Source organism: Lipotes vexillifer, unplaced genomic scaffold, assembly GCF_000442215.2.
Source record: "Lipotes vexillifer unplaced genomic scaffold, Lipotes_vexillifer_v1.1 scaffold195, whole genome shotgun sequence".
NCBI classification, from domain to species: Eukaryota; Metazoa; Chordata; class Mammalia; order Artiodactyla; family Lipotidae; genus Lipotes; species Lipotes vexillifer.
In genome coordinates, this window is record NW_006799532.1 from 2,019,429 (window position 1) to 2,046,221 (window position 26,793).

The 26,793-nt window shown below is 39.7% G+C and overlaps 1 protein-coding gene across 1 annotated transcript in view; it reads right to left on the reverse strand.

Moving 5' to 3' along the window:
• The window catches only part of DCC (DCC netrin 1 receptor), a 1,189,680-nt gene that overhangs the window by 1,038,319 nt on the left and 124,568 nt on the right, over window positions 1-26,793 (reverse strand). The window lies entirely within an intron of this gene.

The following is a 26,793-nucleotide window of genomic DNA, read 5'->3' on the forward strand; positions in this document are numbered from 1 at the left end:
ACAGGACAATATAACTAATGTCAAAAAGGACAACAGAAATAGACCCACAGTGAGCCAGGAATTTTAATTAGAAGTTCAAGAAAATAAAGAACAAGTTAGAGAAAGATGCAGAGAATGAACACTTTCATTAGAGAATTGGAATTTATTAAAAGAATGCAATGAAAATGCTGGAACTATAAAACATAATAACTAATATTAAGAACTTAATAGATGAGTTTATCAGCCAATTAGACACTACATAAAATAACCCTGGCAAAATGGAGAAAGTTCATGGAAAACTTCAGCAATTTATTTTTAAATGAAAATGTGGAAAAGTGAATAAAAGATGGTAGACACTATATATATATATATATATATATATATATATATATATTTATATATATATATCTAACATGCAACTAATTGGAATACTATTAAGGGAGAGAAAATGAGGCACAAGCAGTATTTGAAGACATAATGAATAAGGAATTTCTCATCTGATTAAGGACATTAACTCTCAGATTGAAGAATCTCAATGAACTTCAAGCAAGATGCCACCAACACATACACACACAGAGCACAAAATTAGCCACATCATAATCAAACTTCCATAAGCCAAAACTAAGAAAAACATTAAAAATAGAGAAAACAGGCATTTCTCTGAAAGGAGAAATAATAAACTTAAAATTGACTTCTCAACAGAAATGATGGAAGTCAAAGAAAATAACTGCTAACCTAGAATTCTACACCCTGCAAAAATATCCTTCCAAAAGAAAGACAAATAAAAACATTTTCAGACAAACAAAAACTGAGTTTATCACTAGTTAACCTGTACCAAAGAAAATTCTAAAGGGACTTATTTAACCAGAAAGAAACAAGGAAATGCCAGATGAAAACAGAAAGGGTAAATATGTGGGTAACTATATTTTAATGGGAATTAATGTCTTGTGATCTTTAAAATATATTTAGAATTACAATTCATAACAAAAATCAGAGGACAGGAAGAGGTAAATGCAGTTAAATTATTCAAAGATGCTACTATAAGTGATGGGAAGAATTTGAATTTGATTGTAATAAGTCAAAGGCACATGTTAATACAAAACAGTAAATGAATATATAACAAGTTATTAAAGTGAAAAAATGGAATAGTTATAAAATGATTAATTTTACAAAGGCATGAAAGAAGAGAAAGGAATACTGAAATCACTAAGACCAATAAAAAAAAGGATGATAGATATAAACCTGAGTATGTCAATAATCAAGTTCCAGTGGACTAAATATTCCCACACTAAACAATTAAGATTATGAGACTAGTTAAACATTAAAGACACATAAATCTATAAATTTTAGGAATAGAAAAAGATATACCATGCAACTATCACCAAAGTCACTGGTAAGACCATAATGATACCAGAATTCCCAAATTTCTTTTTGAAGCAACTTCAGGAATATAAACCCATTCCAGAAAAGAAAAGTCAATTTCTTGTTTCCTTATGGGTTTAAATTTTTCTTATGTTTTGTGTATTACTGCTCTCTACTGGAAAAAAAAAATAAAAGACTGAGATAAACAAAGATCCAGATGGTTACTTAGAGGAGGGTGGGTAAGCTTTCCAGGGTGTGAGGGCAATTTCAGAATGACTGTTCCTCCCCAATTTCAAGGCTAGCATCTTACATTTACATGAGCTCAGAGGAAAATCAGAGTACTGAAACCATCAAATATCATGATCAACACACCCTGCAGGAGGATTGTTTTTATAAACTTCATTGCCAGCCATCAAACTTCCTTGGTTGTTCCTTATGGCTTGGTTTATCTTTTCATGTGATACATTTATCTACCTCCCCCTCCTTCCTTCTCTCCCTTTCAAACTTTTCCTCTGCACGATCTAGAATTGCCATGATGCGATCAGCACATGAATCTACCTCCCCAACCTCTTTTTCAACATGCCCACCCACTTTGTGGCCTGGCAGTCTGTGGTCATGGCCACGACTGATTGGGTAACATAGCGATGACTTGGCAAATGCCATCGCCTGCTGGCTCCGCTATCCTTTAACAGAAGCGCATGTCTGGCACAAGCCCAATCCTGGGTGTGTGCACTCTATCATGTGCCTTTCATGTATCTCACCTGAGGAGCTGAACATGTCTGGAGAAAATCACACACTGTCTGGCAACACTAACTCTGTTGTGGCAGCCTCGGTTTCTCAGTCATGATGTTGTAATATCATGACTAATGATGTAATGAATGTATTACATCCATTTCCCCCCCATTAAAATTTCCCCATATCCACCTTCCTGTCGCTCTCATAGCTCCTCTCACACTTCAGTGAGAAACAAGAAATCATGTGCCTTGAATGCCTCCACCTTTTTACAATCAAAACTCAAATCTACCTGCAGAGGCCTATCTCTTCTCCCTTCCTGCTACCCCTGCTTCTATGATCACTCTCACATACAGAGAGATACATACACCCTGGATCCATCTTTTCCCAAAGACCTTGAGTGATTTTCCTCCTCTCTCCTGCATCACCAGTCTCTCGCTCCCTCTTTGATCTTTTCCATCAATATTTATAAATGGTCTGATTTTCAGAAAACAACTATTTTGATTCTACATCTACCCCTTGCTGTGGATACATTTCTCTATTCCCCTCTCAAGAGTTGTCTACTTAATATCTTCTCCTAATGTTCACCAACTCTATCACCCCAAACTTCTCTGGTCAAAATTATCAAGATGGTGTACTGCCAAATCTAATGAACACTAAGTTCCCACTCAACCTTTTACTCCTTCATTTGTAAAATAATTTCCTCCTTTAGTTTAAATACCACTATTCTCTCCTGGTTTTCACCCTATGTCACTGGCTGCTGCTTCTTCTCTTGACTTCTGATCACTGGGTTTCCCCAGGGCATGGTCTGAGGCACACTGCTTTCTTCTCTCAACATATACTGTCTACTGTCAAATTTACATCACCTTCCAGACTGCTGCTCTGAGCTCCAGATAAGTATGGTCATTTAAATGTCTCATACACACCCCAAACATCCCAGCCTCCGCTAACCTATTTTCCCCAGCCATCCCCATGAATACACATCAGTGATTTAAACCCAGACAGCTGCTGAAATAAAAATCCTGAGCATTCTTGAGTTTCCCTTTCTCCTGTTCCCCATATCAAATGATCCACCTCTCTTACCAGCACTGTTGAAATGGGCTCCCCACTGGTCTCTGGTTGAGCTCATGCCACTTTAATTCATTCTCTACAAGTATGTGGAGAACAATTTCTAAAACTTTTAATTTTGAAATAATTGCAGACTTACAGGAAACTACAAAAATAGTACAGAGAGGTTCCTGTGTACCCTTCACCCAATTTCCCCCAGTGGTTATGTCTTGCATACCTACAGTAAATATCAAAACCAGGAAATTAACAATGGCATAATGTGTGTAGAGCGGTAGGCCATTTGATCACATACATAGATTCACATAACCAATACTGCAGAGGAGAAATCTATTTAAATTTAAAATGATCACAACACTTGCTCTGCTTAATATCCTTGAACAACTACCTTTCCATTTAGTCTAAACAAAAATTCAAACTCCTCGCCCAGGTCTATGTGGTCTGCGCCCAGCCCAATTTTTCACCTCATCCTGTGCCTCTGGGTCTCTCACCTTCTGTGCTCCAGTTTCACTATTTACATTCTTTCCTTCCCCCAAACAGGCTGACCCTGCCTTCAACTCAACCCCTTTTCACGTATTCTTCTCTTTATCTGAAGTATCCTTTCCCTAGCTTACATATTACCCCCAGATCACCCTATAATATACCTAAGCCTGTTTTCTTTCAGCACCTGCATGTCCTTCCATGGACTACAGCACAATTTGCAATTATATATGCATTTGTTTGCATATTTGACTTCTGTATTTCTCCTCCACCAGACTATAAATTCCATTGGGAAGATAAAATATAGGTCATGAACATCTCCTATCCTTATTACCTAGCATAGAGCATTAACCTATGTAGCAGGTGCTCCAGATAATGAATAAATAAGGTGGGATAAAAATAAAAGGGGAAAAGAAATTAGTAAAATAAGAAAGGAAAATTCATAGCCTGAAAACATTCTGAGAACCTTTGATGAAAGACTCGGTGTAAGACTGGAGACATGTTAAGTAGAACTGAAGTTGCTTGCCTCTGTGGTACGGCCCCCTCCTGTGAGTATATAATTCTAATTAATACTAATTGAATTTAAATCTGCACCAAAGGGGAAATTGATTTTTTTCTGCATACAGCTCCTAAACATCAGGTCTGAAAGGCACAACTCCACATTTTAACACAGAGCTCTCTTTTCACTTTAGAAGCCATGAGGAAGCGTGAGTATTGGCCTAGGGACATAATCTTTTCTCTGTCCCTCAAAAGGGAACGTGGTGTCCTTTTTATCCTCAGTACCCAAAGTCAAATATTTTCTTGCTATGCCAACCAAATATTATCAGTGATACCCAACTCTGATAAGTCTTAAAAATAGATAAGCCAGACATCACAGAAAAGGGAGGGAGATATAAAATAAGAATGCTCATGATCTAAAAATGTTTGAGAATCTTCAGTGAACAACTAGGCTAACTGAATGTAAAGAGCCCTTTACCTGGAAGAAGGTACCCGGTTTCCAGCCCCAGCTCTGCTCCCAACTAGCTAAGGCCAGCCATTTTAGCTATCTCAGTCTTGGTTTTCTGGCCATTAACTCAAAGGCATTAAGTGGCAAACTAAAGACCCTTCTGGTTCTCTCAACCCAAAGTTGTATTCATAAGCTACCATGTGAGTAGGGAAACAAAAACAAAACAAACAAACCAAAAAAACGGGAAAAAAACAGTCTGTGACTGCTGACTGACTGGCTACTGTTTTGTGAGCAGGTGATCTCTTTTGCATGAAGAAAACTTCATATTTTCTTTGTTGCTTCACTGTAGCCTGCCACTTTTTCTACCTTGTCAAAAGATCCTATTATAGAAACTGCCAGATCTATTAGTATATCTTAATGACCACATCTTGGGCTGCTTTTAGCCTCTAGTGGGGCAAAATTGCCATGATTTATGCTTTAAGAAAAATGATATTTTTACATTAGTAAGCAATTAAAGAGCCCAGCAGCACTCCTGAGAACTTCAAGAAACTGTAGAAGGACTGCCATCATTTTGATTTATATCTGCTTTAATTATATTCACAGAAAACTTATAAAAGAAGAAGACTGTGTCAAAATGTTTATGGTGCTCATAATAAATGTTTGTAAAAAGAGAACATTCGTGCTTCACACTGACTATAAAGCAGCATACAAAGTTAGAGAGAATGGGCTCAGACAAGGTCACACAAGGATGATAAGCAGTGTCAGGTCTCAGACTTGTCAACCCAAGAAATTAAGATGAAAGGGATTTCACTCCAGGGTGAAGCTCCTATTTTATGTGTGTCCGTCTAGTAGGGTGACAGTAAACCTGATCTTTACTTGGAGAGGGGGACAGCATTCTTTACACTTGAAGCAATGTGGGACCTATTAACAAAAATATCTGTTGTGAATATAACAGAGGAGGGTGGGGGAGGGGAGGGGAGGAGAGCCCAGAGAACACGGGGCAGCATCGGGGGCTGCAGGCAGCTGGGCGAGATGATTTCAGGTAACAGCACAACAGCGTGTGTCGTGAAGGGAATAAGGCAGGTCAGTGGGGAGGGGCGCTACCCCAGACATTGTGGTCAGGGGGCGGGGCCACGTTGTGGTCACAATGGTCAGAAGGAGAGCTGGGGGACCCCCACTCCAGGCAGACGGTCAGCAGGGCAGGCATGAGTGTGGGGGTGCGCTGGGGACCTGGGGGGAAGTAACAAAGCCTCCCACACGAATGGGCCCCCAAAGGGGTCCCAGGTGGCTGCTCAGTGGCACATGGAGGGGAGGGGAGGGGAGGGGAGGGGGAGGGGAGGAGGAGGAAAGAAGGACAGGTGGAGGAGGAGGAGGACAAGGACTAGAATGAGGAAGAAGAAGGAGGCAGTGGCTCTTTGCAGTTATGCCACAGATTCCTCTGTTCCATGTTTGCTCTAAAGTGAACCAAATCTCTAATACCACACATCCAGTAGATATCCTTTCCACGTTTGGGACATGCAAAGAGCACAATGACCTTCTTTGACCCCAAGTCTCCTACTTTGAAAAAGCAGTCTTATACATGCCTCCCGCCTAAAAACAGCAGTATGTGGCAAGTGGTTTCTCTGGAGCTTGAAACTTTGCATTCAAATAATCAGATCTCAGTGTCTATAGGGTAAGACTTTCACAGCATTTCAGAATAAGCTTGGAGGATCCCACAGATTAAACAGCAGTCCGTGTCAGTTCGATGATATTCCACATGAAGAATTCTACAGAAATAATGAGGCAGCAGTCAAATCTAGCTTCACTTATGCACTTTCCTCTCTCATTTCTCCCTATAGGTTATCCTGTACCAATGCCAGTGTTGAACACACTGCATATTATCCTACCTATTTCCCCATCATGTGTTCCTCATCAGACAGTATTCTAATGGTTTACAAAAGCATGTTAATACTGGATTAAAAAAAAACAACTGACTTTGTTTCCACCTTCTCAATTACCACTGCTTCATGAAAGTTTGAGATTTACTTTTAAATTAAATTATATTTAATCGGCAATTTCTAGTAAAAATTTTTGTTACCAACTATGGATGATGTAGTATGTAGTTAACTAAAGGAGAGTCTCAAGAAATGAGGAATAATTCTGAGAAAAGTGAGAATGGTGGTGGAACAAACCAACAAAGAAGAAACAAAACTGCCTTTTTGTTTCTTTCCTTTTAGAGCGCCCCCCCTTTTTATTCTGAAACCTAGGAAGATACATTGCTGATCAAGAATTAAAGAAACATTTGGTTGAGATGGGGACAGTTGGTCATACACACATGCAATCAAAACTCTGCCATCATCTTTGGTGATTAAATATGTGATATTAGAGAAGAGCTTCTCAGGCTCCAAAAGACTGAATATCTTAAAGGAGATTCATATCCTGACTAGCCTGGTAACCAGAGAGAGGAGGTTTATGTGATTGTCTAAGGACCACTAGAGTGAATATTTGAATGCTGCCTCTCATGTTTATTCTTCTAATTAATTTAGTGCTTGTTATTATTTTGACGTGTTTTCCATTATTGCTGATCACAGCCTCCCAGGAAGACAGACTGGGCAGACAGTACTTTCTCCATTTTGTAGATGTGGTAACTGAAGCACCTTAGAAGTAGAGCGTCTCAGTGATAAAACAAGGACCAGAGCTCAGTTTAACAGTCTCCTAACCTGCTGCTTAATATTTAACACCTACTAGCCTTTCCAGCTGCATCTACATTTTACAATGATGGGGTTCCCTTTAGATTCCTTAGTCACTGGTATCCATCCAGTTACCCACCAACTCCCCTAGTCCATAGCACAGTACTGGAAGCACCTTCAGGACAGTTATTAACTTCTGTCTATTTAAAGGTTTCTGGGTAAAAGCATTTTATGTGGTTTCTGAGTTGCACATTCCAAGTTTAAAATCTCAAACTACATCCTGCCTAGAAGAGTTTTTTCCTGTTCCCCACAGAGAACAATAGCATATGTCTCTACTGTCTGAGAGACAGTGAATAATTTACCAAATCAGAATATTCTGTAAAAGACACCGTTTTGCTTTGATGCTCTTGTGTAACTGCCACTGACTTTAATGAGAATTACACACATCTGTCATTGGGCAGAATCAACCCCATTATTTATTAAAGCTTAAACCCACCATTTGCTATAAAGCCTTCCTCTAGTCAATAATTAACAGATATAAGACTCACAGATTTGTGGTTCATACTCTATCGTTCTGATGAGCAAAACATGGTAATGAAAGAAAATGAGCCAGAGATACATTTTCTAGGCCTAGAGTATTTTTCCTGGTTCCCATGGTCGCATATCTAGACTTTCCAGCTTTGGTGATTAAAAGGGAGACGAGCAGCTTCAGTGACTGTTTGTTTCTTTGCTATCACACAGTCTGTTGTAGTAAATAATATAAATCCATTCGATTAACTGGTATAAATCAACTGTTTTCTATGTTGTAGAATCATCGGGAGGCTGTCATGAGGACATGAGGTCCAGCTGACTACCTTTAGGAATCTGTAACCCTGAACTCTATCCTTGCTACTCACATGACTGATCCGCAGACCAGCTGTTTTGACATCTGCTGGAGCTTATTAGAAACGGGACCCCACACAGGCCTCCTGAATCAGAAACCCTGGTGTGTCCCCCATTTGTGATTTAACAAGCCCTCCAGGTGATTCTGATGCCCATTCAAGCTTGAGAACCATTGCTGTAAACCATTATCTACAACCTTGTAAAATAAGTTGTAAAATTATTCCCATCGGGGAAAGGATGGAAAAGTAGTACTAGTGTTTTTTTCTTCTTTTTTGTCTGCTTGTATTTTATATCACAAAATTATATTACTTTGTAATATAAAATATGTTTTCAAATAAAAATTATCAATCCTATTTTTGATTAATTTCAGAGATCATATTTAATGTTGAATTATCATTTTTGGTTTGGAAAAAGTTTGTTTTGCATGTTTAACTACATTCCCATTCTGCCATTTACACAACGTTTTCTGCCCTCTGAGCTCTACTTATTTGGTACAACTTGATGTATTCTGGAATTTTCACTGAGCTATAATAATCTATACCAAATGAAACACTCATAATACCTGTACAGTTGTTTTCCAAATTTCTATATCATTATCTGCTTTTCCTTTACTAGCAAGAACCAATGAAGCACTCTTTTCTCTTTGAGGGTAAAAATGTTTCAGAAAGAAGAGATTCGGCTTATTTTTCATTATTCCCCAAGTCTTCTGATACTCAACAAGGGTTGCCATTTGTTTAGAGAATTTTGTAATGGGGATTGGGGGTGGGTAAAAGCTACTGGTGCCAGTACACAGCCAGACAGTGCATAAAAATGTCTAATGATACAATTTATCTGCTAGACTAAAATACATTTCATAGGATGGAAGAAATAACTCTTTTAGTGCTGCATTCTCGGTGCATTTTGCATTCAAACTTCCTAAAATTCTCGCTGGCAGCACAGTCCATTTTGTAATGATGGATAACTGCTCTCCCACAGTGCTGTAAAGTGATTATTAATCTATAAGCAACTGCCTGCTGAGGAATTCCATGGTTTTAAAAATGTTAAGAAGCATTTGGACATCGTTGGAGCTATTACAACCTTTTCGAAGCCTTCAGTGTGGGACTCCCTATCTGTTACCATACTTCTTTATTAATTTAAGCTGACTGTCAAGACTTCTCAGCACCATACAGTCTAGTTCCAGAACTACAGAAGAAACAGCATGTCACATTATAAGAGAGACTGTTACTGGGCTCATAAATGGGACAGATCGGTAGTCACCATGTGGGACCTTCATGCTACAAGTCTCAAAGGCCAGAATAATAGAAGTGTCACGTCACATCACGGGACTTGAGAGAAAAAAAGAACTGATGACATCACCAAAACCAGTTAATTAACTGGGGGGAGCGCAGGAAAACCTGATCACCCCTCAACAAAGTAAGAGTGGCCTGCTGGGGTTGGAGGGAGAACTCACCCTAATTTCCCTGCTCTTGGCAGAGATCTGCTTAGGCACCTCTACAGAATCACTGGTACCTGGCCAAGCTCAGAAACTTCTGGTTTAGTACACTCCTTACATCTTACAGATGAGGAAACCAAGACCAGAGAAGCTAAATCGTTTGCCTTCCAAACTCAAAGATTATCCATAATAGAATTTGGCCAATTTCCATGTATTATGACTAGTAGTAGATTGATGTTTCCACTAACTTATACAAAAGCAGAAGCTGACCAAGGAATGCTGAATGGGAAAAGGATAAGAGTAATGGAGATCTCCCTGGAGTAGGTATTGGGGTTCATTATAGGTTCCACCTCTCCTCTCAGGCGAAAGAGATCATAGTAAAATAAAAAATAATACCAGGAGTAGTTATGACCAACCAACAGCAGATGCCTCTCTGTTCCGAGCCTAAGACGGGGCGAAGACCTACCAAACCCCAAGAAGGAGGAGACTGAGCAGGACAGTCTTGATAATTATTACTTCTAAGCTGGGGGAATAGAATTCAGTTTTAAACAGAATGAGGGAAGAATAATCAAATTATAAGAAGGCATATGGTTGTAAGGCTGGTTACTTTCTCTATTATTGATCCCAATTTAAGGAAAGTCACTGGTATGTAATATAAAAACAAAAGAAAAGAACCTGGACAAAGAGATCTGATTCAGGGAGAAAAGTGCTGAGAAAAAAAAAAAAATAAGTAAAACAAGTATCAATATTTCCAGAGAGATAAGAGAAAGAATTGCCTCCACTGAACAAGAACATAAAGCTGTAAAGAGGGAACATTCATAGAACAAAAAAGAGTCCTTGGATATTAAAAAGACATGATACCAGAAATAGATGTGAGATAAAGACCTCCTAGAAAGTAATGCACAAAGAACAAAATATATAAAACAGGCAAGAATACACAAGAAAATTGAAACAATACTAGAAGTTCAACATCCAAATATGAGGAGTTCCAGAAAGAGACCAGGGCAGAAGAGGAACTCATCAAGAAAATAATTCAGGAACATTTCCCAGAACTGAGGGACATGATCTTCCAGATTGAAAGACCCACCAAATGCTTAGTGGAAGAGATGAAAATCACTGACATGTTTATAAAAAAACGAACTGACTGAGGTAAAAAGAAGAATCTACAAGCTTCTAGAGAGAAAAGAAAAAAATCACATAAAAAGGATATGACATTAAAATGCCTTTAGACTACCTGAAGCTAGGTAAGAACTCAGTGTCTTCAGAATGTTGAAAAAACATGATATCCACCCTAGAAATCTATCCCGAGACAAATTGTTACTAATATTTATAAGTAGAAGAAAGACATTTCAGACACGCAAAGTTTCACACAATTAACCTCCCATACATTCTTTCTCAAATTGTTGCTAGAGACGAAAGTCAAATGAGAAAGGAAGACAGGGGTGTAGTACACTGAGTGGAGCCTCCCTAAAAGATATGTCCACCCGGAGCCTGTGAATATGCCCTTATTTGGAAGAAGGATATTTGCCGATGTAAGTAAGTTAAGGATCTTGAGATGAGGTCCTCCTCAGAAGAGAAAGGCAGAGGTAGATGTGGCTGAGACACCGAGGACATGGCCATGGGTAGACAGAGGTAGACCAGAGTTCTTTGATACCAAGGCAAAGCACACCTGCAGCCGCCAGAAGCTGAAAGAGGCCAGGGAGGATTATCCCCCACCTTCAGGAGTATCACAACCATGCCAACACCTTGATTTGGGACTTCTGACCTCCAGAATCATAACGGAATAAATTCCCCGTGTTTTAAATCACCAAGTTTGTGATGATTTATTATAGCAGCCCTAGGACACAAATACAAAGGGATACAGGAAATGGTAGCTCCAACACAGAAAAGAGACAAAGAGAATCATTAGGATGGAAGTGAAGGGTGATCCCAGAATGATAACTGTGCTATCAGTCGAGATTGGCTCTGGAAGAAGCTTGTTCATCTTTAATGTCATTAAAGATGACATTAATTGAAGACTTCTTGGTGTCAGTTAACATTTTAAAAGGAGATTTAGACAATTGGCCTATAGTTTGGGTTGAATTAGTGGCAAGTACACAGATAATTAAGCAAATGAAAGTTTAAAATGGAAAGGTAAATAAGATTTAATAAAGGTCATAATAGAGTAATAATGAATACTGATCTAATTAAAATTGCAATTTCGCTATATACTGAGAGGGTTAAGGATGAAAGTAAGTGTGGAATCATGAGCATGGTTGTATGTGTGCGTGGGTGGGTGGGTGAGTGTGGTGGGGCAAAAGTAGGGAATGAGCCAAATGCCAAATCTTTATCTTCTATAAAACCGAATCCCTAAAACTGAAAACTGAATAAGCAGCAATATAGGCATGTTAATTAGTGACATGATACTAAATGTCAAAAGAATCATCTAACTAGCTGAAACCAGTTACCTATGGGGAATAGCAATACTTTTGTAATAATGTAATAAAATATTTAGTATTTAATAAAATAAATCTAATTAAAATTAAATAACTTTAACATTACTCATATAGGACTTACTACAGTTCAGATATTTTTTTAGGTAGTTTACTCATTTTTTTCTTTAGCATAATCTTGTGGGGAGGGTGCTATTATCCCCATTCTACTGGTAAGGTCACTGAGGCTACACAGTCACACAACAGTGTCAGAGCCAGATTTGGAACGTAGTAGTTACCTCCAGAATTCCTACTTTAATCTCAACATTTCTTATAAAAGAAAATATGGGAGGGGTGCTGGGCATACTGTTTACCAAACCCTGTAGAACTGAAAGACTTTTAAAATTATGTATAAATGTAATGTTGGTTTAAAAATATAACCACCGATAAGAATCTGCCTGCCAATGCAGGGGACACGGGTTCAGGCCCTGGTCCAGGAAGATTCCACATGCCGCAGAGCAACTAAGCCCGTGTGCCACAACTACTGACGCCTGCGCACCTAGAGCCCGTGCTCTGCAGCAAGATAAGCCACTGCAAGGAGAAGCCTGCGCGCTGCAACAAAGACCCAATACAGCAATCAATCAATCAATCAATCAATCAATAATTTTTTTAAATAAATAAATGAAAATAAAAACATAACCACTGGAAATAATCAGAAGATGAAAGCCACTACTCTGACATTTTGGTGTTGACTCTGCCTCAGAATCAGAGTAAATCTGGGGGTGGGGATGGGTGGCAGTATAGTTTCCCTGGTCAGGTAAAAATTTGGTCTAACCCACTCGTGGTAGCTCCAGGTGTCAAATGGTGTAAGTTGGAAAGAACAGCCCTGAGACTACCTATGACAGGCAGAAGAAGGCCAAACGTGTGGACCCCCCAAAGAAGGAGGTACTTGGGAAGTTCTTGAGGAGACAGCTTTGCAGCACGTGCACCAGACTGGCACACATCTCTACAATATTTGCATTTTTGTGTCAATACTTCATTCCCATAAATTGAACCAACACCTGTGTAAGCCTAAGAAAGTTTAAGAATCTGAAGAAATTAATTTGCATGAAAATGAAGCAAAATATTTAAACCTCAATAAGTACGTTTGCTTTCTTCAGCTGTGCCTGAGCTTACTTACGAAAATTATCTCCATTCCATACGAAATGAGTAGATGAGATATTCAAGGACATACTCATTAAAAATAATAGATTTTTAATTTAACCTCTATGATGAAACATTGTGATAGAAATTTTTGAAAGAGGAATAAATTGCTCTTAATAATTTTAAAGAGATTTTCTTAAATATTTGATCTACTCAAAACAGGTATATGAAAAAGAGGTCTAGGTCTGGAAATGAGAATTTTGAAAAAAATATATTTGGGGGTAGATCCAAATCCTGAATAATATAGTGAAGTGGCTAATTTGGTTGACAATGCAGAAAGTCAAATAAATTAAATTATTACAGCTTCAAAAATTGCACACCCTTTAGATTTATGGCTGCCAAAGGGTAAATTCAGCAACGGCACTCATGAGACCTTCTTGTATTTCTAGTAATTGGAATAGTTAATACTTTATGAGTATTTATCAGGAATAAGGCACTGTTCTAACTGCTCTACAAAGATATCAATGCCTTTCTCACAACAAGCTTATGATATTGGTACTATTAATATCTTCATTATTTTATAGAAAATGGCAAGGAGAGATCAGTTGGGGCTATCAACATTTGGGGACAGCTCTAGAACCTGGGCTCTCTAACACTGCCTTACTGAGGAGTAGGTTTGCTTACTGATACAAGAGCTTTAACTTCATTAAGGTCTTCTTTCCCAAAGGAAATGTATGATCAAGGGATGTATACTGGTCATTTACAGCTATATTCCTTGTCTCGCTTTAATAACTTTAATAAACATGAGAAGAACCCTCATTTTAAGCAAATGAATTAGAATAGGTTGATAACTGAAGCAGTCACATGTTTACCTCTATTTAATAAATTAGAAATATTTGCTTCTTTTTCCTGGAATATTAGACTGATATAGTCTTGAATAATGAGGACAGTAGAACAGATGGAGCAAGTCCTTTAAATTTAGGCTAATCTGGGTCCAAATCTCAGTTTTCATACTCACTGGCTATGTGACCTGGGGCAAATTTCTTTCCTTTTTTTTTTTCTTTAGGGGACAAATTTCTTGACTGCTCTGAGTCTTACAGTTAATAATGCATTTGACTGTGTCGTGAGGAGAACTATATGGAATATGTAGCATAGCTTTGGTGCTCCATTTATGACAGCATCCTTTATGACTGATGGGATCTATTATACATATAGGATTTGCTACCAGTCAAGAAATAGCACAGATCTGAGAACAAAAATACTCTATGAAATAGTTTCCTTGAGTATGGTTAAAGCAGAGCTCAGAACCCAAGACAGAGAGAGAGAAAGTGGTCTTCAGAGATTCACTTTAGCATGCGAGGTCTTCCTTTATATATATTTTTTATTCTAGCCATGTTGATACAGAAAAGATCAAATTTAACAGGAAATTTTGCCTGCATTTGTCCTCAGATTACACTTGAATGGATTAGCTAACAACCATAATTTTGGAATTAGTGTGGGAGGAAGAGAGCACCACTTGAAAAAAAAACTCACTCAGAATGTGTGTGTGGGGAGGACGGGAGGCCAAGGAGACTGGTGCACAGTGAAGCTTTTACAGATGTGCTAGTAGATTTCATTGCCCAGAGACATTCCCCAAATCATATCTAAATACAATACAGTAGAAATTTCAAGTTAAGACCAAGGGACAGGGAATTCCCTGGCGGTCCAGTGGTTAGGCCGCCACACTTCCACAGGTTCGATCCCTGGTCAGGGAACTAAGATCTCCGTAAGCCCCACGGTGCAGCCAAAAAAAAAAAAAAAAGCGATAAACAAAATGATCACAGGGGGCTTAGATTCTCCAAGATGATGAAATGGGTCTTTGGGGGTAGATGAAATGGGTCTTTGGTGGTAGGTGACTTTTCTAATACAAGTCAGTAAGAGAAAAGTTTATCCTAGAAATATGGATTGAGTGGGTAGATTAACTCCATCCTCTCAAGCAAAGACTATATATGCTTTAGCATTTAAAATGGGGCTTCCCTGGTGTCACGGTGGCTGAGAGTCCGCCTGCTGATGCAGGACACATGGGTTCGTGCCCTGGTCCGGGAAGATCCCACATGCTGTGGAGCAGCTGGGCCTGTGAGCCATGGCCGCTGAGCCTGTGCATCCGGAGCCTGTGCTCCGCAACGGGAGAGGCCACAGCAGTGAGAGGCCCGCGTACCGCAAAAAAAAAAAAAAAAAGGGAAGAATCACTGGCCCTTTAGAAGGAGTCTGGTGCTGTGCTAAGCATTATACACATGTGTACATGTTGTTTAATTCTCACAATCAGGCCTATGAGGTAGTTACTATTATTCCCACCATTTTCAAAGGAGGAAAATGAGGAACAGAAGTCAATTAACTTTCCCAAGGATAATACCTGGTGTTAGCAATCTAACACCAGGGCCAACAAGCTTCCCTCCCACACCAGACAAGCCATACCACAACTGACCGTGCATTACCCACAATTTCTAGCACAATGCCTTCCCTGCATGTAGCATGCCCAGTAAATGCTGAATATTCCTCCTACAGTTAAAGACACTGAAGACATCTGTGAGAATGCATCCATGAGAGTATTAGCTCCTTAAATCACGATTAAGCAAAAATTCAACAGAAGAAGGGATTAATTTATCAGATTAATCTAGCAGAAAACATGGATCTGAGGATTTAGGAAAAAGGAAAAGGCACATTTGATCTAAGAGAGGAAGAAAGATAATGTTCATAGTATCAGACACTTCCTGGTGGGGCTCAACAATGGGATACTGGGAACCTCTGACATCCAATCAGGAAGATGGTAATTTGAATGGGAAAGAAGATGCTAACCCTCCCCCCTCCTTCATATTACTATGGGGTGACTGTCCTTGGGCTACAATTGATGGCTTTGGTGCAACATACCTAACTGTATCAGAATCCAACCACTTCTCATGATCTGGGAGGCTCTCACATCAAGTCAATTCCTTTTCAGAAGATAAAGATTTAAGAGGTACTAGAACAAGAGCCATCAGCTACCATGTCCCTTTACTACATGGTGGAATATGCTGACCCACCCCAAGAGAAGATAAATACAGCCTGCAGGGGGTGCCAGAGAAGGAAAATCCTAGAATCACACAAATGCCTGGTCCACCAAGTTCCTGAGGCCAAGATGCTGCTGATTCTTCCCACCGCTTAGTGTTAGGAAGACTACTTTGCATACGGTTGGCTCCTAAATCCACCATTTTTCTTAAACTGGTTATAGCTGGGTTTTTTGTCACATACAACTAAAACAGAGAAGGAAATCTTCAGACTATCATACTTTTAGCTTGTTCTCTACTGTTTTCCTCAAGGCACTCATAGTGATGCTTTACCTGATTCTCAATGCTTAGGTGATAAGTACTACATAGCTCATCTTACCATCAGAATTTAATTCTTACTTAAGTGAGAAATAAAATTCTACTGTGAGGTTTTTTTGTGTGTAGCAGTTAACCTACACTGAATTTTACAGGAAGTGACTTATCCAAAGTCACCCAGCTAATTAGAAGCAGACCCAAGACTAGATGAAAATCTTGCTCATTCAGTGCCGTCCCCCCAAGACACTACATCACTTGTTACAAATGCGTAAAGGTGAAAGGGAGTAATTAAATTTTTATCCCCATCTAAATGAATGATTTTGACTAAGCCAGCATGCTTAAAAAGGCAGTGGTATTACATGACAGATTATACAAATGAGAAGCTCGCCCTAACCTGTGCCAACAGTAAATGAGTAAAGGAAAAATCATTGCCTTCGGCTCAGAGAGCACTTCACATCAGTGTAATTAAACACCCACATGAAGACACACAAACGCACAAACACATCCCCCTAAACAATCACAAATCTCAATCTGAGGTCTGTTATGCAGATAAGTCAGGTGCCTTGAAATAAAACTTCAAATGGCTTCTGCCAGAAATGAAACAGAACAAAAGGGAAGAGAGACGACGTGTCTACATTTATGGAATAAAAATTATGATTGAAGCCCTTAGGTGCGGAAGCTACAAGTACCTTATTTTTAGCCTTGAAACTCATGGAGGATGGATTCTGATTTTCACTGAGCTTGTGCTGTAGGTAAGAAAGCTGACTGTAGTGAGATTGCTGGCTTGTATCTACCTCTAGAGCTTTCCTTCAGTTGTTTTAGGATTCAAACATTTCAAGATGGTATCAAAGTTCTTTCTAAAAGAGTGCATGCAGTTGTTTTCTGGAAGAGAACTAGTTTCCTTGGTGAAACGATGTCCAGTGATTTTCTTTAAAGTATGGAAGGTAATACAAGGTGGAGTAGGGTGGGAATGGGATCGGTGGACGTAGAAACCCTAATTGAAATTAAGATCCAAGTTGTTGTAATAGTTGCAAATAATCTGGCTAGACAAAAAGACACGGAGGAAATCCAGAATTGTTACCTTTAATCAATATTTATGCTTTGTTCTACAAACATGTCCTTCATTCTAATCACCCCCTTTTCCACTACCCTCTTCTACGATGTCCTTAACCACACAGCTCAGAAAGGCCAGAGAATCTCTCCTAATGGCTGAAATGGCAAAACCCTCCCTTTCTTGGGTGGCTGGTAGAAAAGAGAGGTTGATAAGAACTTGCTTCTTTTAAGGAAAATGAAACCTCATCCCGTCTCTACTTCCACACCCACAGGAGAAAAGAGAAAAAACAAAAACAAAAAAACAAAAACACTTGGCTCACACCTTCCTGTATCATCAACCCAATTTTTTCCTGTTTCAAGCACAAAAGTAATTATGAGCCCAACACTAAATATCGCATCATTTACCTTGACAGGAAGTGGGAATGATACAAGGGTTTAATGAGATTATTTATTATCCACCTTGTACACAGTATTTTCTGTCACTGTTGGAGCTTTGTGCTCATTTTCTTGCAAGCGGTTATTTTCATATTAGCTTTACCCTGATGTGTTACTACTGAATTTGAATGTCTCTAGAACGCATTCTATTTTCCATCTGGAAATCAGTAGAAAGGCCTTAAAACATCCCCATAAAATTGCTTAAGTATTATCTACCCCTAAACAGGAAGAAAGTCAAATGCCAGTGGATGAAGCATTTCCTGGGTATCCACCCAGAATTTCTGTGATTAGCCTCTTTACTTGTCCCTGTGGGTGTGGAGAGTAGCAGCAGCATGACTAAAATTGTGAATTGTGAAATTTCACCTTAGAACTTCTCTATATGTTCCCTGGTGGCACAGTGGTTGAGAGTCCGCCTGCCGATGCAGGGGACACGGGTTCGTGCCCCGGTCCGGGAAGATCCCACATACCGTGGAGCAGCTGGGTCCGTGAGCCATGGCCGCTGAGCCTGCACGTCCAGAGCCTGTGCTCCGCAACAGGAGAGGCCACAACAGTGAGAGGCCCGCGTACCGCAAATAAATAAATAAATAAATAAATATACGTGCTTATTCAAATTGGAGAAAGCCTAAAGAATAACTAATACCAGAGGCATAAATTACCTTCCTAAACTTGTGTAGACACCAATTATGAGGAGAATTTTAAAGACCAAATGGCAAAGCCCATTAATGCAACAGACTAAAGAAAACCAGCTTGGAGGCCCCATTCCATGGTTCTTCATAACACAGCTAGAAAGTCATTCCCTTGGCTCTCTGAGTCAGGAGAGCACCAAAGGGAAGAACCAGATGGAGGGGTAGAGATCTGGGTCTGTCTCTGTCAAGCTTTGTAATCCTGGAGAATTGACGCCCCTTCTCTGGGTCTCTACCTCCTGACCTATCAAATTCTGCAATTCTGCACAGCTTCAGTGAGCTCAGTGGGTGACAGAGGTGTCTGCTTTTGTCACCAGAAGTGAAGACCAGGTCAACAGACCACGTGGCCCGACGTTTAAATTCATTATTGTCTCAGACTTGAAGCCTTAAACTGATGCCTCTGACAGGCTTGAAATCAGCAGACTTGAAGAAGGCAGAGAGGAGCATGAAACACTGGCTCATTTGGAATCCTGGACTTTTTCCTTTTATCCCTCTCTTAGTAAGTCTTACTATCTCCTATCCCCTCGACCACAAGGCCCACCTTCTTTCCCTTCTACTCCCCTATACCTTTACACCAGGGTGGTAATGTTGCATGAATTGCTTTATTATTTTTTTCTCTGATAAACCTATTAGAATTTAAGGACAGAAAGTTGAAGAGATTTTCTCCTGCTTAAGTTATCCGTGTAGTTTAAGGCTGGGCAGTAGTTTACAGCCCTCCTGAAGGTTCGACAGGATTAATCCTAAAACACCTTGGAGACACAGCAAAGTTTTTAGCAGCATTATATCAACTGATTTAAAAAAGTGTGACCTGTAAGCTGAGTTGAGGGTCATTGCTGAACCTGAGAAGTACATCAGAAAAAGAAGGAGCTTGGGTAGACCCTCCATGCTCACCATTTCGAAGGTAATTGCTAGGAGAGATTGAGCCTCTGGCCGGGAAGACTCCACTGAGGAATTAAAGACCCTAGAGGAAGATAAGTGACCTTGATTTAAACATGGAGGCAGGTGATGTATTATGGGAGATGCCAACTGATTTGTTAAATCTATCAGCTGAAACTGACCACAGAGACCAGTGTCTTCAGCCAAATGTTTAGAATCCTACAGTCTTAACTAAAAAAGCAGCATAAAAGGCCATGCTGCCCTGGTCTTCCTCTAAAAGGTGAGCTATCTGAGAGCAATGAATGAAAGCCTGGAGACTTTTGACAACCACATCCCTGGAAGCAGGCGCCAGAGCCCACATATTCAAAAAGTCTGGAAGTGTCCTTTCTACTAAAACAGGAGCTCCTAACCGCAAAGCAGAAATCAGCTTCTAGAAACAACTGAACCACGTAGTGACCTGGATTTCAAACAGCAGGCAACTCTGAAAACAACTCAATTTTTTCAAAACGTTGTTTGCTCATTAGCAACGGACTTTCCAAAAGAAACATTCCCAAAATACAGCTTTAAGTCTTGATGTGTAAGCTTTCCTAATGTGGACGGGCATAGCTGGCATCCCTTCACTTTGAAAGATAAGGCCTGGGGGTTGAGGTGAATGACTCATCCAGTTAAGAGGTTCTGCTGTTCTCCTACTCCTGTAACAGTTTCTAGCCTAGCACCCTCCACCCCTGTGGCCACCTCTTTCCTATCCGCATCTGGGGGTTGTCAAATGCTGTCCCTAATTAAAAGTGTTATAATAACCTGTGATGATGGGCTGCAAGCCTGAACCTGGACCAAGAAAACTGAGGCCATTCACATGACGGTTAGTGTCAAGTTACTCAGAAGAACCTTCCTTTGTCTTAAAGAGTAAAAACAGTGATTCATGAAAATGACACACTCATTTGGCATCAGGGCAACAGGATCTGAAGCCAAAAGGAGAAGCCCAGTGCTGGGCTTCGAATTACCCTCTGTCAGTGCATCCACCAAATTCAGTCCACTGACTGAATCAGCAACACTGCAAACGAATTTCACACATCTCTAGAGATATAATGTGTGAGGGAAAGCCATGGATGATTGGAACATCCCAAGAGGCCCCCTGCACATGCTACATGGCGGCTGTTTCAGCAGGTGAGTGCAGAAAATGTGTTTTTCAATTATGCCTTCCCTTCTATATTATGAACGAATAGCTAAAACTTGAGTCCATGGAGCCTGGGTTGAGGGCTATCACATATACAGTCACACTATCACTACTTTTGGATGAGTTTCCCAACACCTCTATTCCTCTAGACCCCAGACAAACAGATGACCCTATTAGCTCTGCCTGAAATGCTAAATGCTATTTTTAAAAATTTTATTGGAGTATAGTTGATTTACAATGTTGTGTTAGTTTCAGTTGTACAGCAAAGTGAATCATTTATACATATACATATATTCATTCTTTTTTTACATTCTCTTCTCTTATAGGCTATCACAGAATATTGAATAGAGTTCCCCGTGCTATATAGTATGTCCTTGTTGGTTATCTATCTTATATATAGTAGTGTGTGTCTGTTCATCCCAAGTTCCTGATTTATCCTTCCCCGCCACGTTCCCCCTTTGGTAACCATAAGTTTGTTTTTGATACCTGTAAGTCTGTTTCTGTTTTGTAAATAAGTTCATTTGCATCATTTTAAAATTAGATTCCACATATGAGTGGTATCATATGATATTTGTCTCTCTCTGTCTGACTTATCTCACTCCATATGACAATCTCTAGGTCCATCCATGTTGCTGCAAATAGCATTATTTCATTCTTTTTTTATGAGTAATATTCCATTGTATACATGTACCACATCTTCCTTACCCATTCCTCTGTCAGTGGACATTTAGATTGCTTCCATGTCTTGGCAATTGTAAATAGTGCTGTAGTGAACGTTGGGGTGCATGTATCTTTTCGGATTATGGTTTTCTCTGGATATATCCCCAGAAATGGGATTGCTGGATCATATGGTAGTTCTGTTTTTAGTTTTTTAAGGAAACTCCATTCTGTTTTCCACAGTGGCTGCACCAATTTATATTTCCACCAATAATGTAGGAGGGTTCCCTTTTCTCCACACCCTCTCCAGCATTTATTGTTTGTGGACTTTTTCATGATGGCCATTCTGACTGGTGTGAAGCTATAACTTCATTGTAGCTAAATGCTATTTGTTCCTTTGGCTTAAGGCCCTATGAAGTTTTTTTAAAATACAAATCTGTTTACAGAGAAATATAACTGACATGTTAATTTCCAGATAATTATGTGCATTTTAGAAGCAAATCACACCTTGCTCACTTGCTATCCCCTAGAAACCAATGCAAGGTAGCTATGCAGTAACTGTTAGTGAAATAAATGGAAGGGACAAGTCTACAACAATAACATCACACAGTTGTTCATCAGATTTGCTTTGGTCAGCCAAGCAGATCACTGAAAGTAAAGGAACTAAGAGGAATCAGTCTCATGGGATTAACAAAAGTATGGATACCAAAGGGGAAAGGTGGGGTGGGATGAATTGGGAGTCTGGGATTGACATATATACACTATTGATACTATATTTTATATGTATAAAATATAAACTAATGAGAACCTACTGTATAGCACAGGGAACTCTACTCAATGCACTGTGGTTACCTAAGTGAGTAGGAAATCCAAAAAAGGGGAGATATATGTATACGTATAGCTGACTCACTCTGTAGTACAGTAAAAACTAAGACAACGTTGTAAAGCAACCATACGCCAATAAAAATTAAAAGAAAAAAAAAAAAAAAGAGCGGTGGGAACGGTGCCCCCTAGAGGAGAAGTCAGGTGAGTGCAGTCAACGGGCAGGAACAGAGGAGAAAGGTGGGGTAGCCTGGAGAAAAGAGGTCCCAGGACTATGGACTGCGGGGGATCGGGGATTAGCACAGCAGGGAGTTTTGTCCATGAGGGTGAAAAGAATTTCCTGGTACCTGTCTATTTCACCACAGCATAAAGACTGCCTGTAAAAGACATCCTATAAAGAACTATCACCCCTTGCTCAAAAGTCTGTTCTTTTACAAAATTTCTTCTAGACATAGCATGAATTCAGGCTATGGTGTGGATGACAACGTGGTTAATAAAGTTAATAAAGACTTTGGGATACTTTGTGTAACCCTGTTCTGGTTTATCAGCCCCAGTGTGACAGGACAACCTCCAGAAAGCCTGCAGGAGACCCTGCCCTCTCTCACTGTTGCCTCAGGAAGCAATGAGGTCATTCTTCTGCAGTGAAAACTGATTTCACTATCGCAGATTTCTTTTCAGTTCTCTGCCCTTCATGTAAGACAGAACTGCAAACATTTCCATATGAGAAACAATAATGGAAATTCAAGGTTCAGCAAGGTCACCCAAAGTATTCCAAAGCTTTTGAGAATGCCAGTTTTTCACGAGTCCTTTGCATGATTAAAGAGGCTCTGGAAGGCTCATCTGATTGCAGGCTTAGAAGCACCTGTGAGAAGAACCTGTCTTCTTGGTCATTATCCTGATATATATTTACCGCAGGTTCCCTTCCATTTAGCCCCATCTAATTTCCTCTTCCTCTTGCAAGACACTAGGCTTAGAAATATGCTTCTAGTTCATACCATAACCCAGAGCTGGGTGCCGATGAAGAACAATTTCTGTTGTTTTTGTTTGGATTTACCTCGGTCGATAAAATGCAGTCTTTCACAGATCATTTGCTGAGTCTAATCACGATCAATCCTGAAGCATAAATGATAACCCTCAATAACGACATACACTGATGAAAAAAGAGCTACGTGTGTTCTCTTTTACACGTCAAAGAAGAAAGCAGCCAGCGGAGGGAGTTGACATTCTATTTTCAGGGTGAGAATAGAAGAGAACCCATGTAACCCGTTGCCTGAGAAAAAGACCAAGGATTGCCTCAGCACTAGGAGGTCAGTGTTAGGTGGAGACTCTTCTTTTTAAGTGTCTTATGGCAGATTCTGCCTACTTGTTTCTGTAAGTGGGCAGTTCTTTAACTTTTACTGTGTTTGTGACACAAAATTAGATTTGAAGGTTAGAGCCCCTGCCCTCCAGGAGATCAACATCTAGTACTAGAGACAATAAGTGTGATAAAAGTATCAACACCCCATTCATAGCTTTACACCGTTTTAAAGCTGTCATGGAATATGGTATTTTGTCTCCCACTGGAGAGCGTTTTATGTTGTGTGCAGAGATTTAGCAAACACAAAGGGACACTTGGATGGGGAATCACTGGGCTTCCTGATTTAAGTATTTGGAAGTCTCCCATTTGCTGAGTGCTTGAAAACCCCTCAAATGAAAATGTCTTCTATCCTGGAATCTGGAATTCCACTCCTGCCTCTCTGTAGGCGTGACTGTCTTGGTCAATCTCAGGCATACTGACTACGTTAAAAGATGTAGCACCCTCCCTTGACGTTACCATAGATTTGACAGTCAGAAAAATCTAGAATATTGGACAGAAAGTTGGGTGTGTCAGGTACCTTGTAAGTCTTGTAGGAAAACTACAATTTATATCTCCTCTTTCAATTATCTAGAACCGAACTCCTGCATAAGGGAAGGCTATTTGCAATCTGACTGGAAAGCTACTTTTGTTCCCATAAGCTCACGATAGCCTACATGTAACAGAGCAGGGCGATGGTGGGAGAATCAGGTCTATTCCTAAAGTGCCACAAATCACCAAATCCTGGATTATATTCTGCTTCTGATAGACAATTTTTTAAAAAATTCTGACAGTATTTCCAGCATTTTATATATGGTACTAAATCTTTCTCTGTTTCTTCACAATCAAACACATCTGACCAGCTGTGACAGAAGCAATGCCATGTAACCACCAAGTCCCTCTTCCTGTCCCTCTTGAGCACATGATCAGGCACCTCCACGACTCCCTGGGGCCATGTGACTGCAATCTGTTCCAAGAATGTCAGTAGAAGTGATATGTGCCACTCCCAGGCCTTTCCCCCAATTTCCTATGTGGTCTCCACCTTCCTTCATCCCTCATCTGCCAGCTGGAGACAGGGGATCTGATGGAGGATTGTGAGGCTTCAGGTATGCAGGGCCACAGGAGGAAGATGCCTGGGTCTCTGCATCACTCCATGGAATAGAGAGAGATACCCACTGCTTCGTATTTGGCTGTAACATGAGCAATTAAAAACCTTTACTGCATTGATTAAACCATTGAGATTTTGTTTGTTACAGCAGTTAGCATACCCTGATTAACATCCTGACCTAAGTCGGATGAACATCCAATGAAAGGTAAAATTTCAACATTTTTATCAAACCCAATTTCTTCTGTAATTATCGAAGTTTATGAGACTTCTACCTCTTACCGTTAGTGTGAGTACCAGCTTCCCGTTTCCCACTCCTTCTGATAAAATAAGTATATCTTAATATTCATATAATTGGAGAAACTTTTCTCCATATGCAAAGTTGGTTATGCTGTCTAAATCAACCTGTTGGCTAACAGCAGCATCACTGGGAGATGGCTTAAAAATGTTTTTCCAACGATGAACACAAGTCTAAAGTCGGCACACGTTAGGTGTCTTATTTGTTGTCAGTTTATGAAAAACGTGGGTGGGTCAAAAGTTAAGCATAACAGACTCTACTTGTAGTGGTTGCATGTCTAGTCCTGCAGACAGGAGAAGAGCCGTTAAACAGGCAAACACTTTACTTTTAAAATTATATCTTAAAAAGAAACAGCAGAATTTTAATGTAGTAACATCTACGAGTTTTGAAATCGATGTGTAGACTGCAATCATGGGAGAGTAAGACAACTGGAGGGACATTATCGGCCCTCTGAGGGTTAGCTCAATCCAACTCTCCCACTGTTTAAGTCTCCTGGCTCTTTACCATGGCAATCGTTGCTTGAGGTAGTAGTTTTGCATCTGTTTCATTAATGAAAATGTTTACATTGCTAAACATATTAACTATTAATAAGCCTTCAAATTGGCCATTAACAGAACCACAGAAATTAATGAGAAACAAATGCTACCATTAACTTGAAGTTTTGCTTGAAGCCATGGGATGAGGTTGGCCAATGAAACTGACTTCAGAAACTAATGAGAATTAGCAATTAAATGTTTCCCAAGAGCCCAGCAAAATTATCCAGTGAGTCTGAAAGACTCACTTGAGATTTATTCCATCTTCATCCTTGCCTCTGCTCCTCCTTTGTCCTTCACTATAATCAGCCCTTTTGAGGAACACTTTTTATGGTCACTACGTCATCTCAATTCCCCATATGAATTCTAAGTCTATTTGGTAAAGTATTCCTGGGCTGTATTCTCTATCTGCCTCTTTTATAGCTCATATTGTTTCATCTTGAAATTATTTGATTGTTTCGTATTTTATTTATAAGCCCATCTCCTCCCCTGCTGGACTGTGAGCTGGTCCATGGAAGAGAACTTGCCTTACTCACATCTGCATCCACAGAGCCTGGTGTATAGTTGGGGTACAAAATCTCTGTGGAAGAAATGAGTATAACTACGTTTCTTCATTGATTTGTGATGAACATCCATGTATTTAAAATTATCATCAAAGCAATACAGCTCATAATTCAGAATCTTCTCTATAGGAACTATTCTTAAAAGGCTCCAACGGCAAGAAGAACCACAGCAAGAATAACTGAGAGCATGGACTCAAGCTTAGGCTACTTGGGTTTGAGAACCCAGCTCTGCCCTTCACCACCTGTGTAATCTTGGGCAAGCTGATTCTAGTCTCTAAGCCTCTGTTTTCTCATCTTCAATACAAAGACAATAAGGGCAACTTTCCGCACTTTTAACAAATGTACGTAAAGTGCTTAGCTAAGTGTTTGGCACAGAGTAAGCATTCAGCAAATATTAGATACATTTTCTTTTTATTGTGGAAACTCAGAAGGCTCATTCACTGAACACTGTGTTCTAATTTAAAACCTGCAGAAGACTAAAGGTAGTTTCATTTCAGCCTAAGTTATAAAGAAGGAATGTCATCACGGAATCTTGCTATTTCAGTAAAATAGCCAATATTGCAATTACAAGCAAGATAAATACTGGGATCTCAATCAAGGCCAACAAATCTTTTGAGAGGTACAGAATGTGGCACCCATGTATAAGAGGTAGAACTGGACTAGAACCAATGATTCTGAAACTGTTTCCCTGAAGCATCCACTCAATACATATTCCCTAAAGTAGTCTACTCCCCCAAGCATCTACGAAGGTAGAATGGGTAGGAGAGGCCCCATAAGGTTAAATGTTCTCTGAAGTTTCTTGAGTTGCATTACAATTTTATG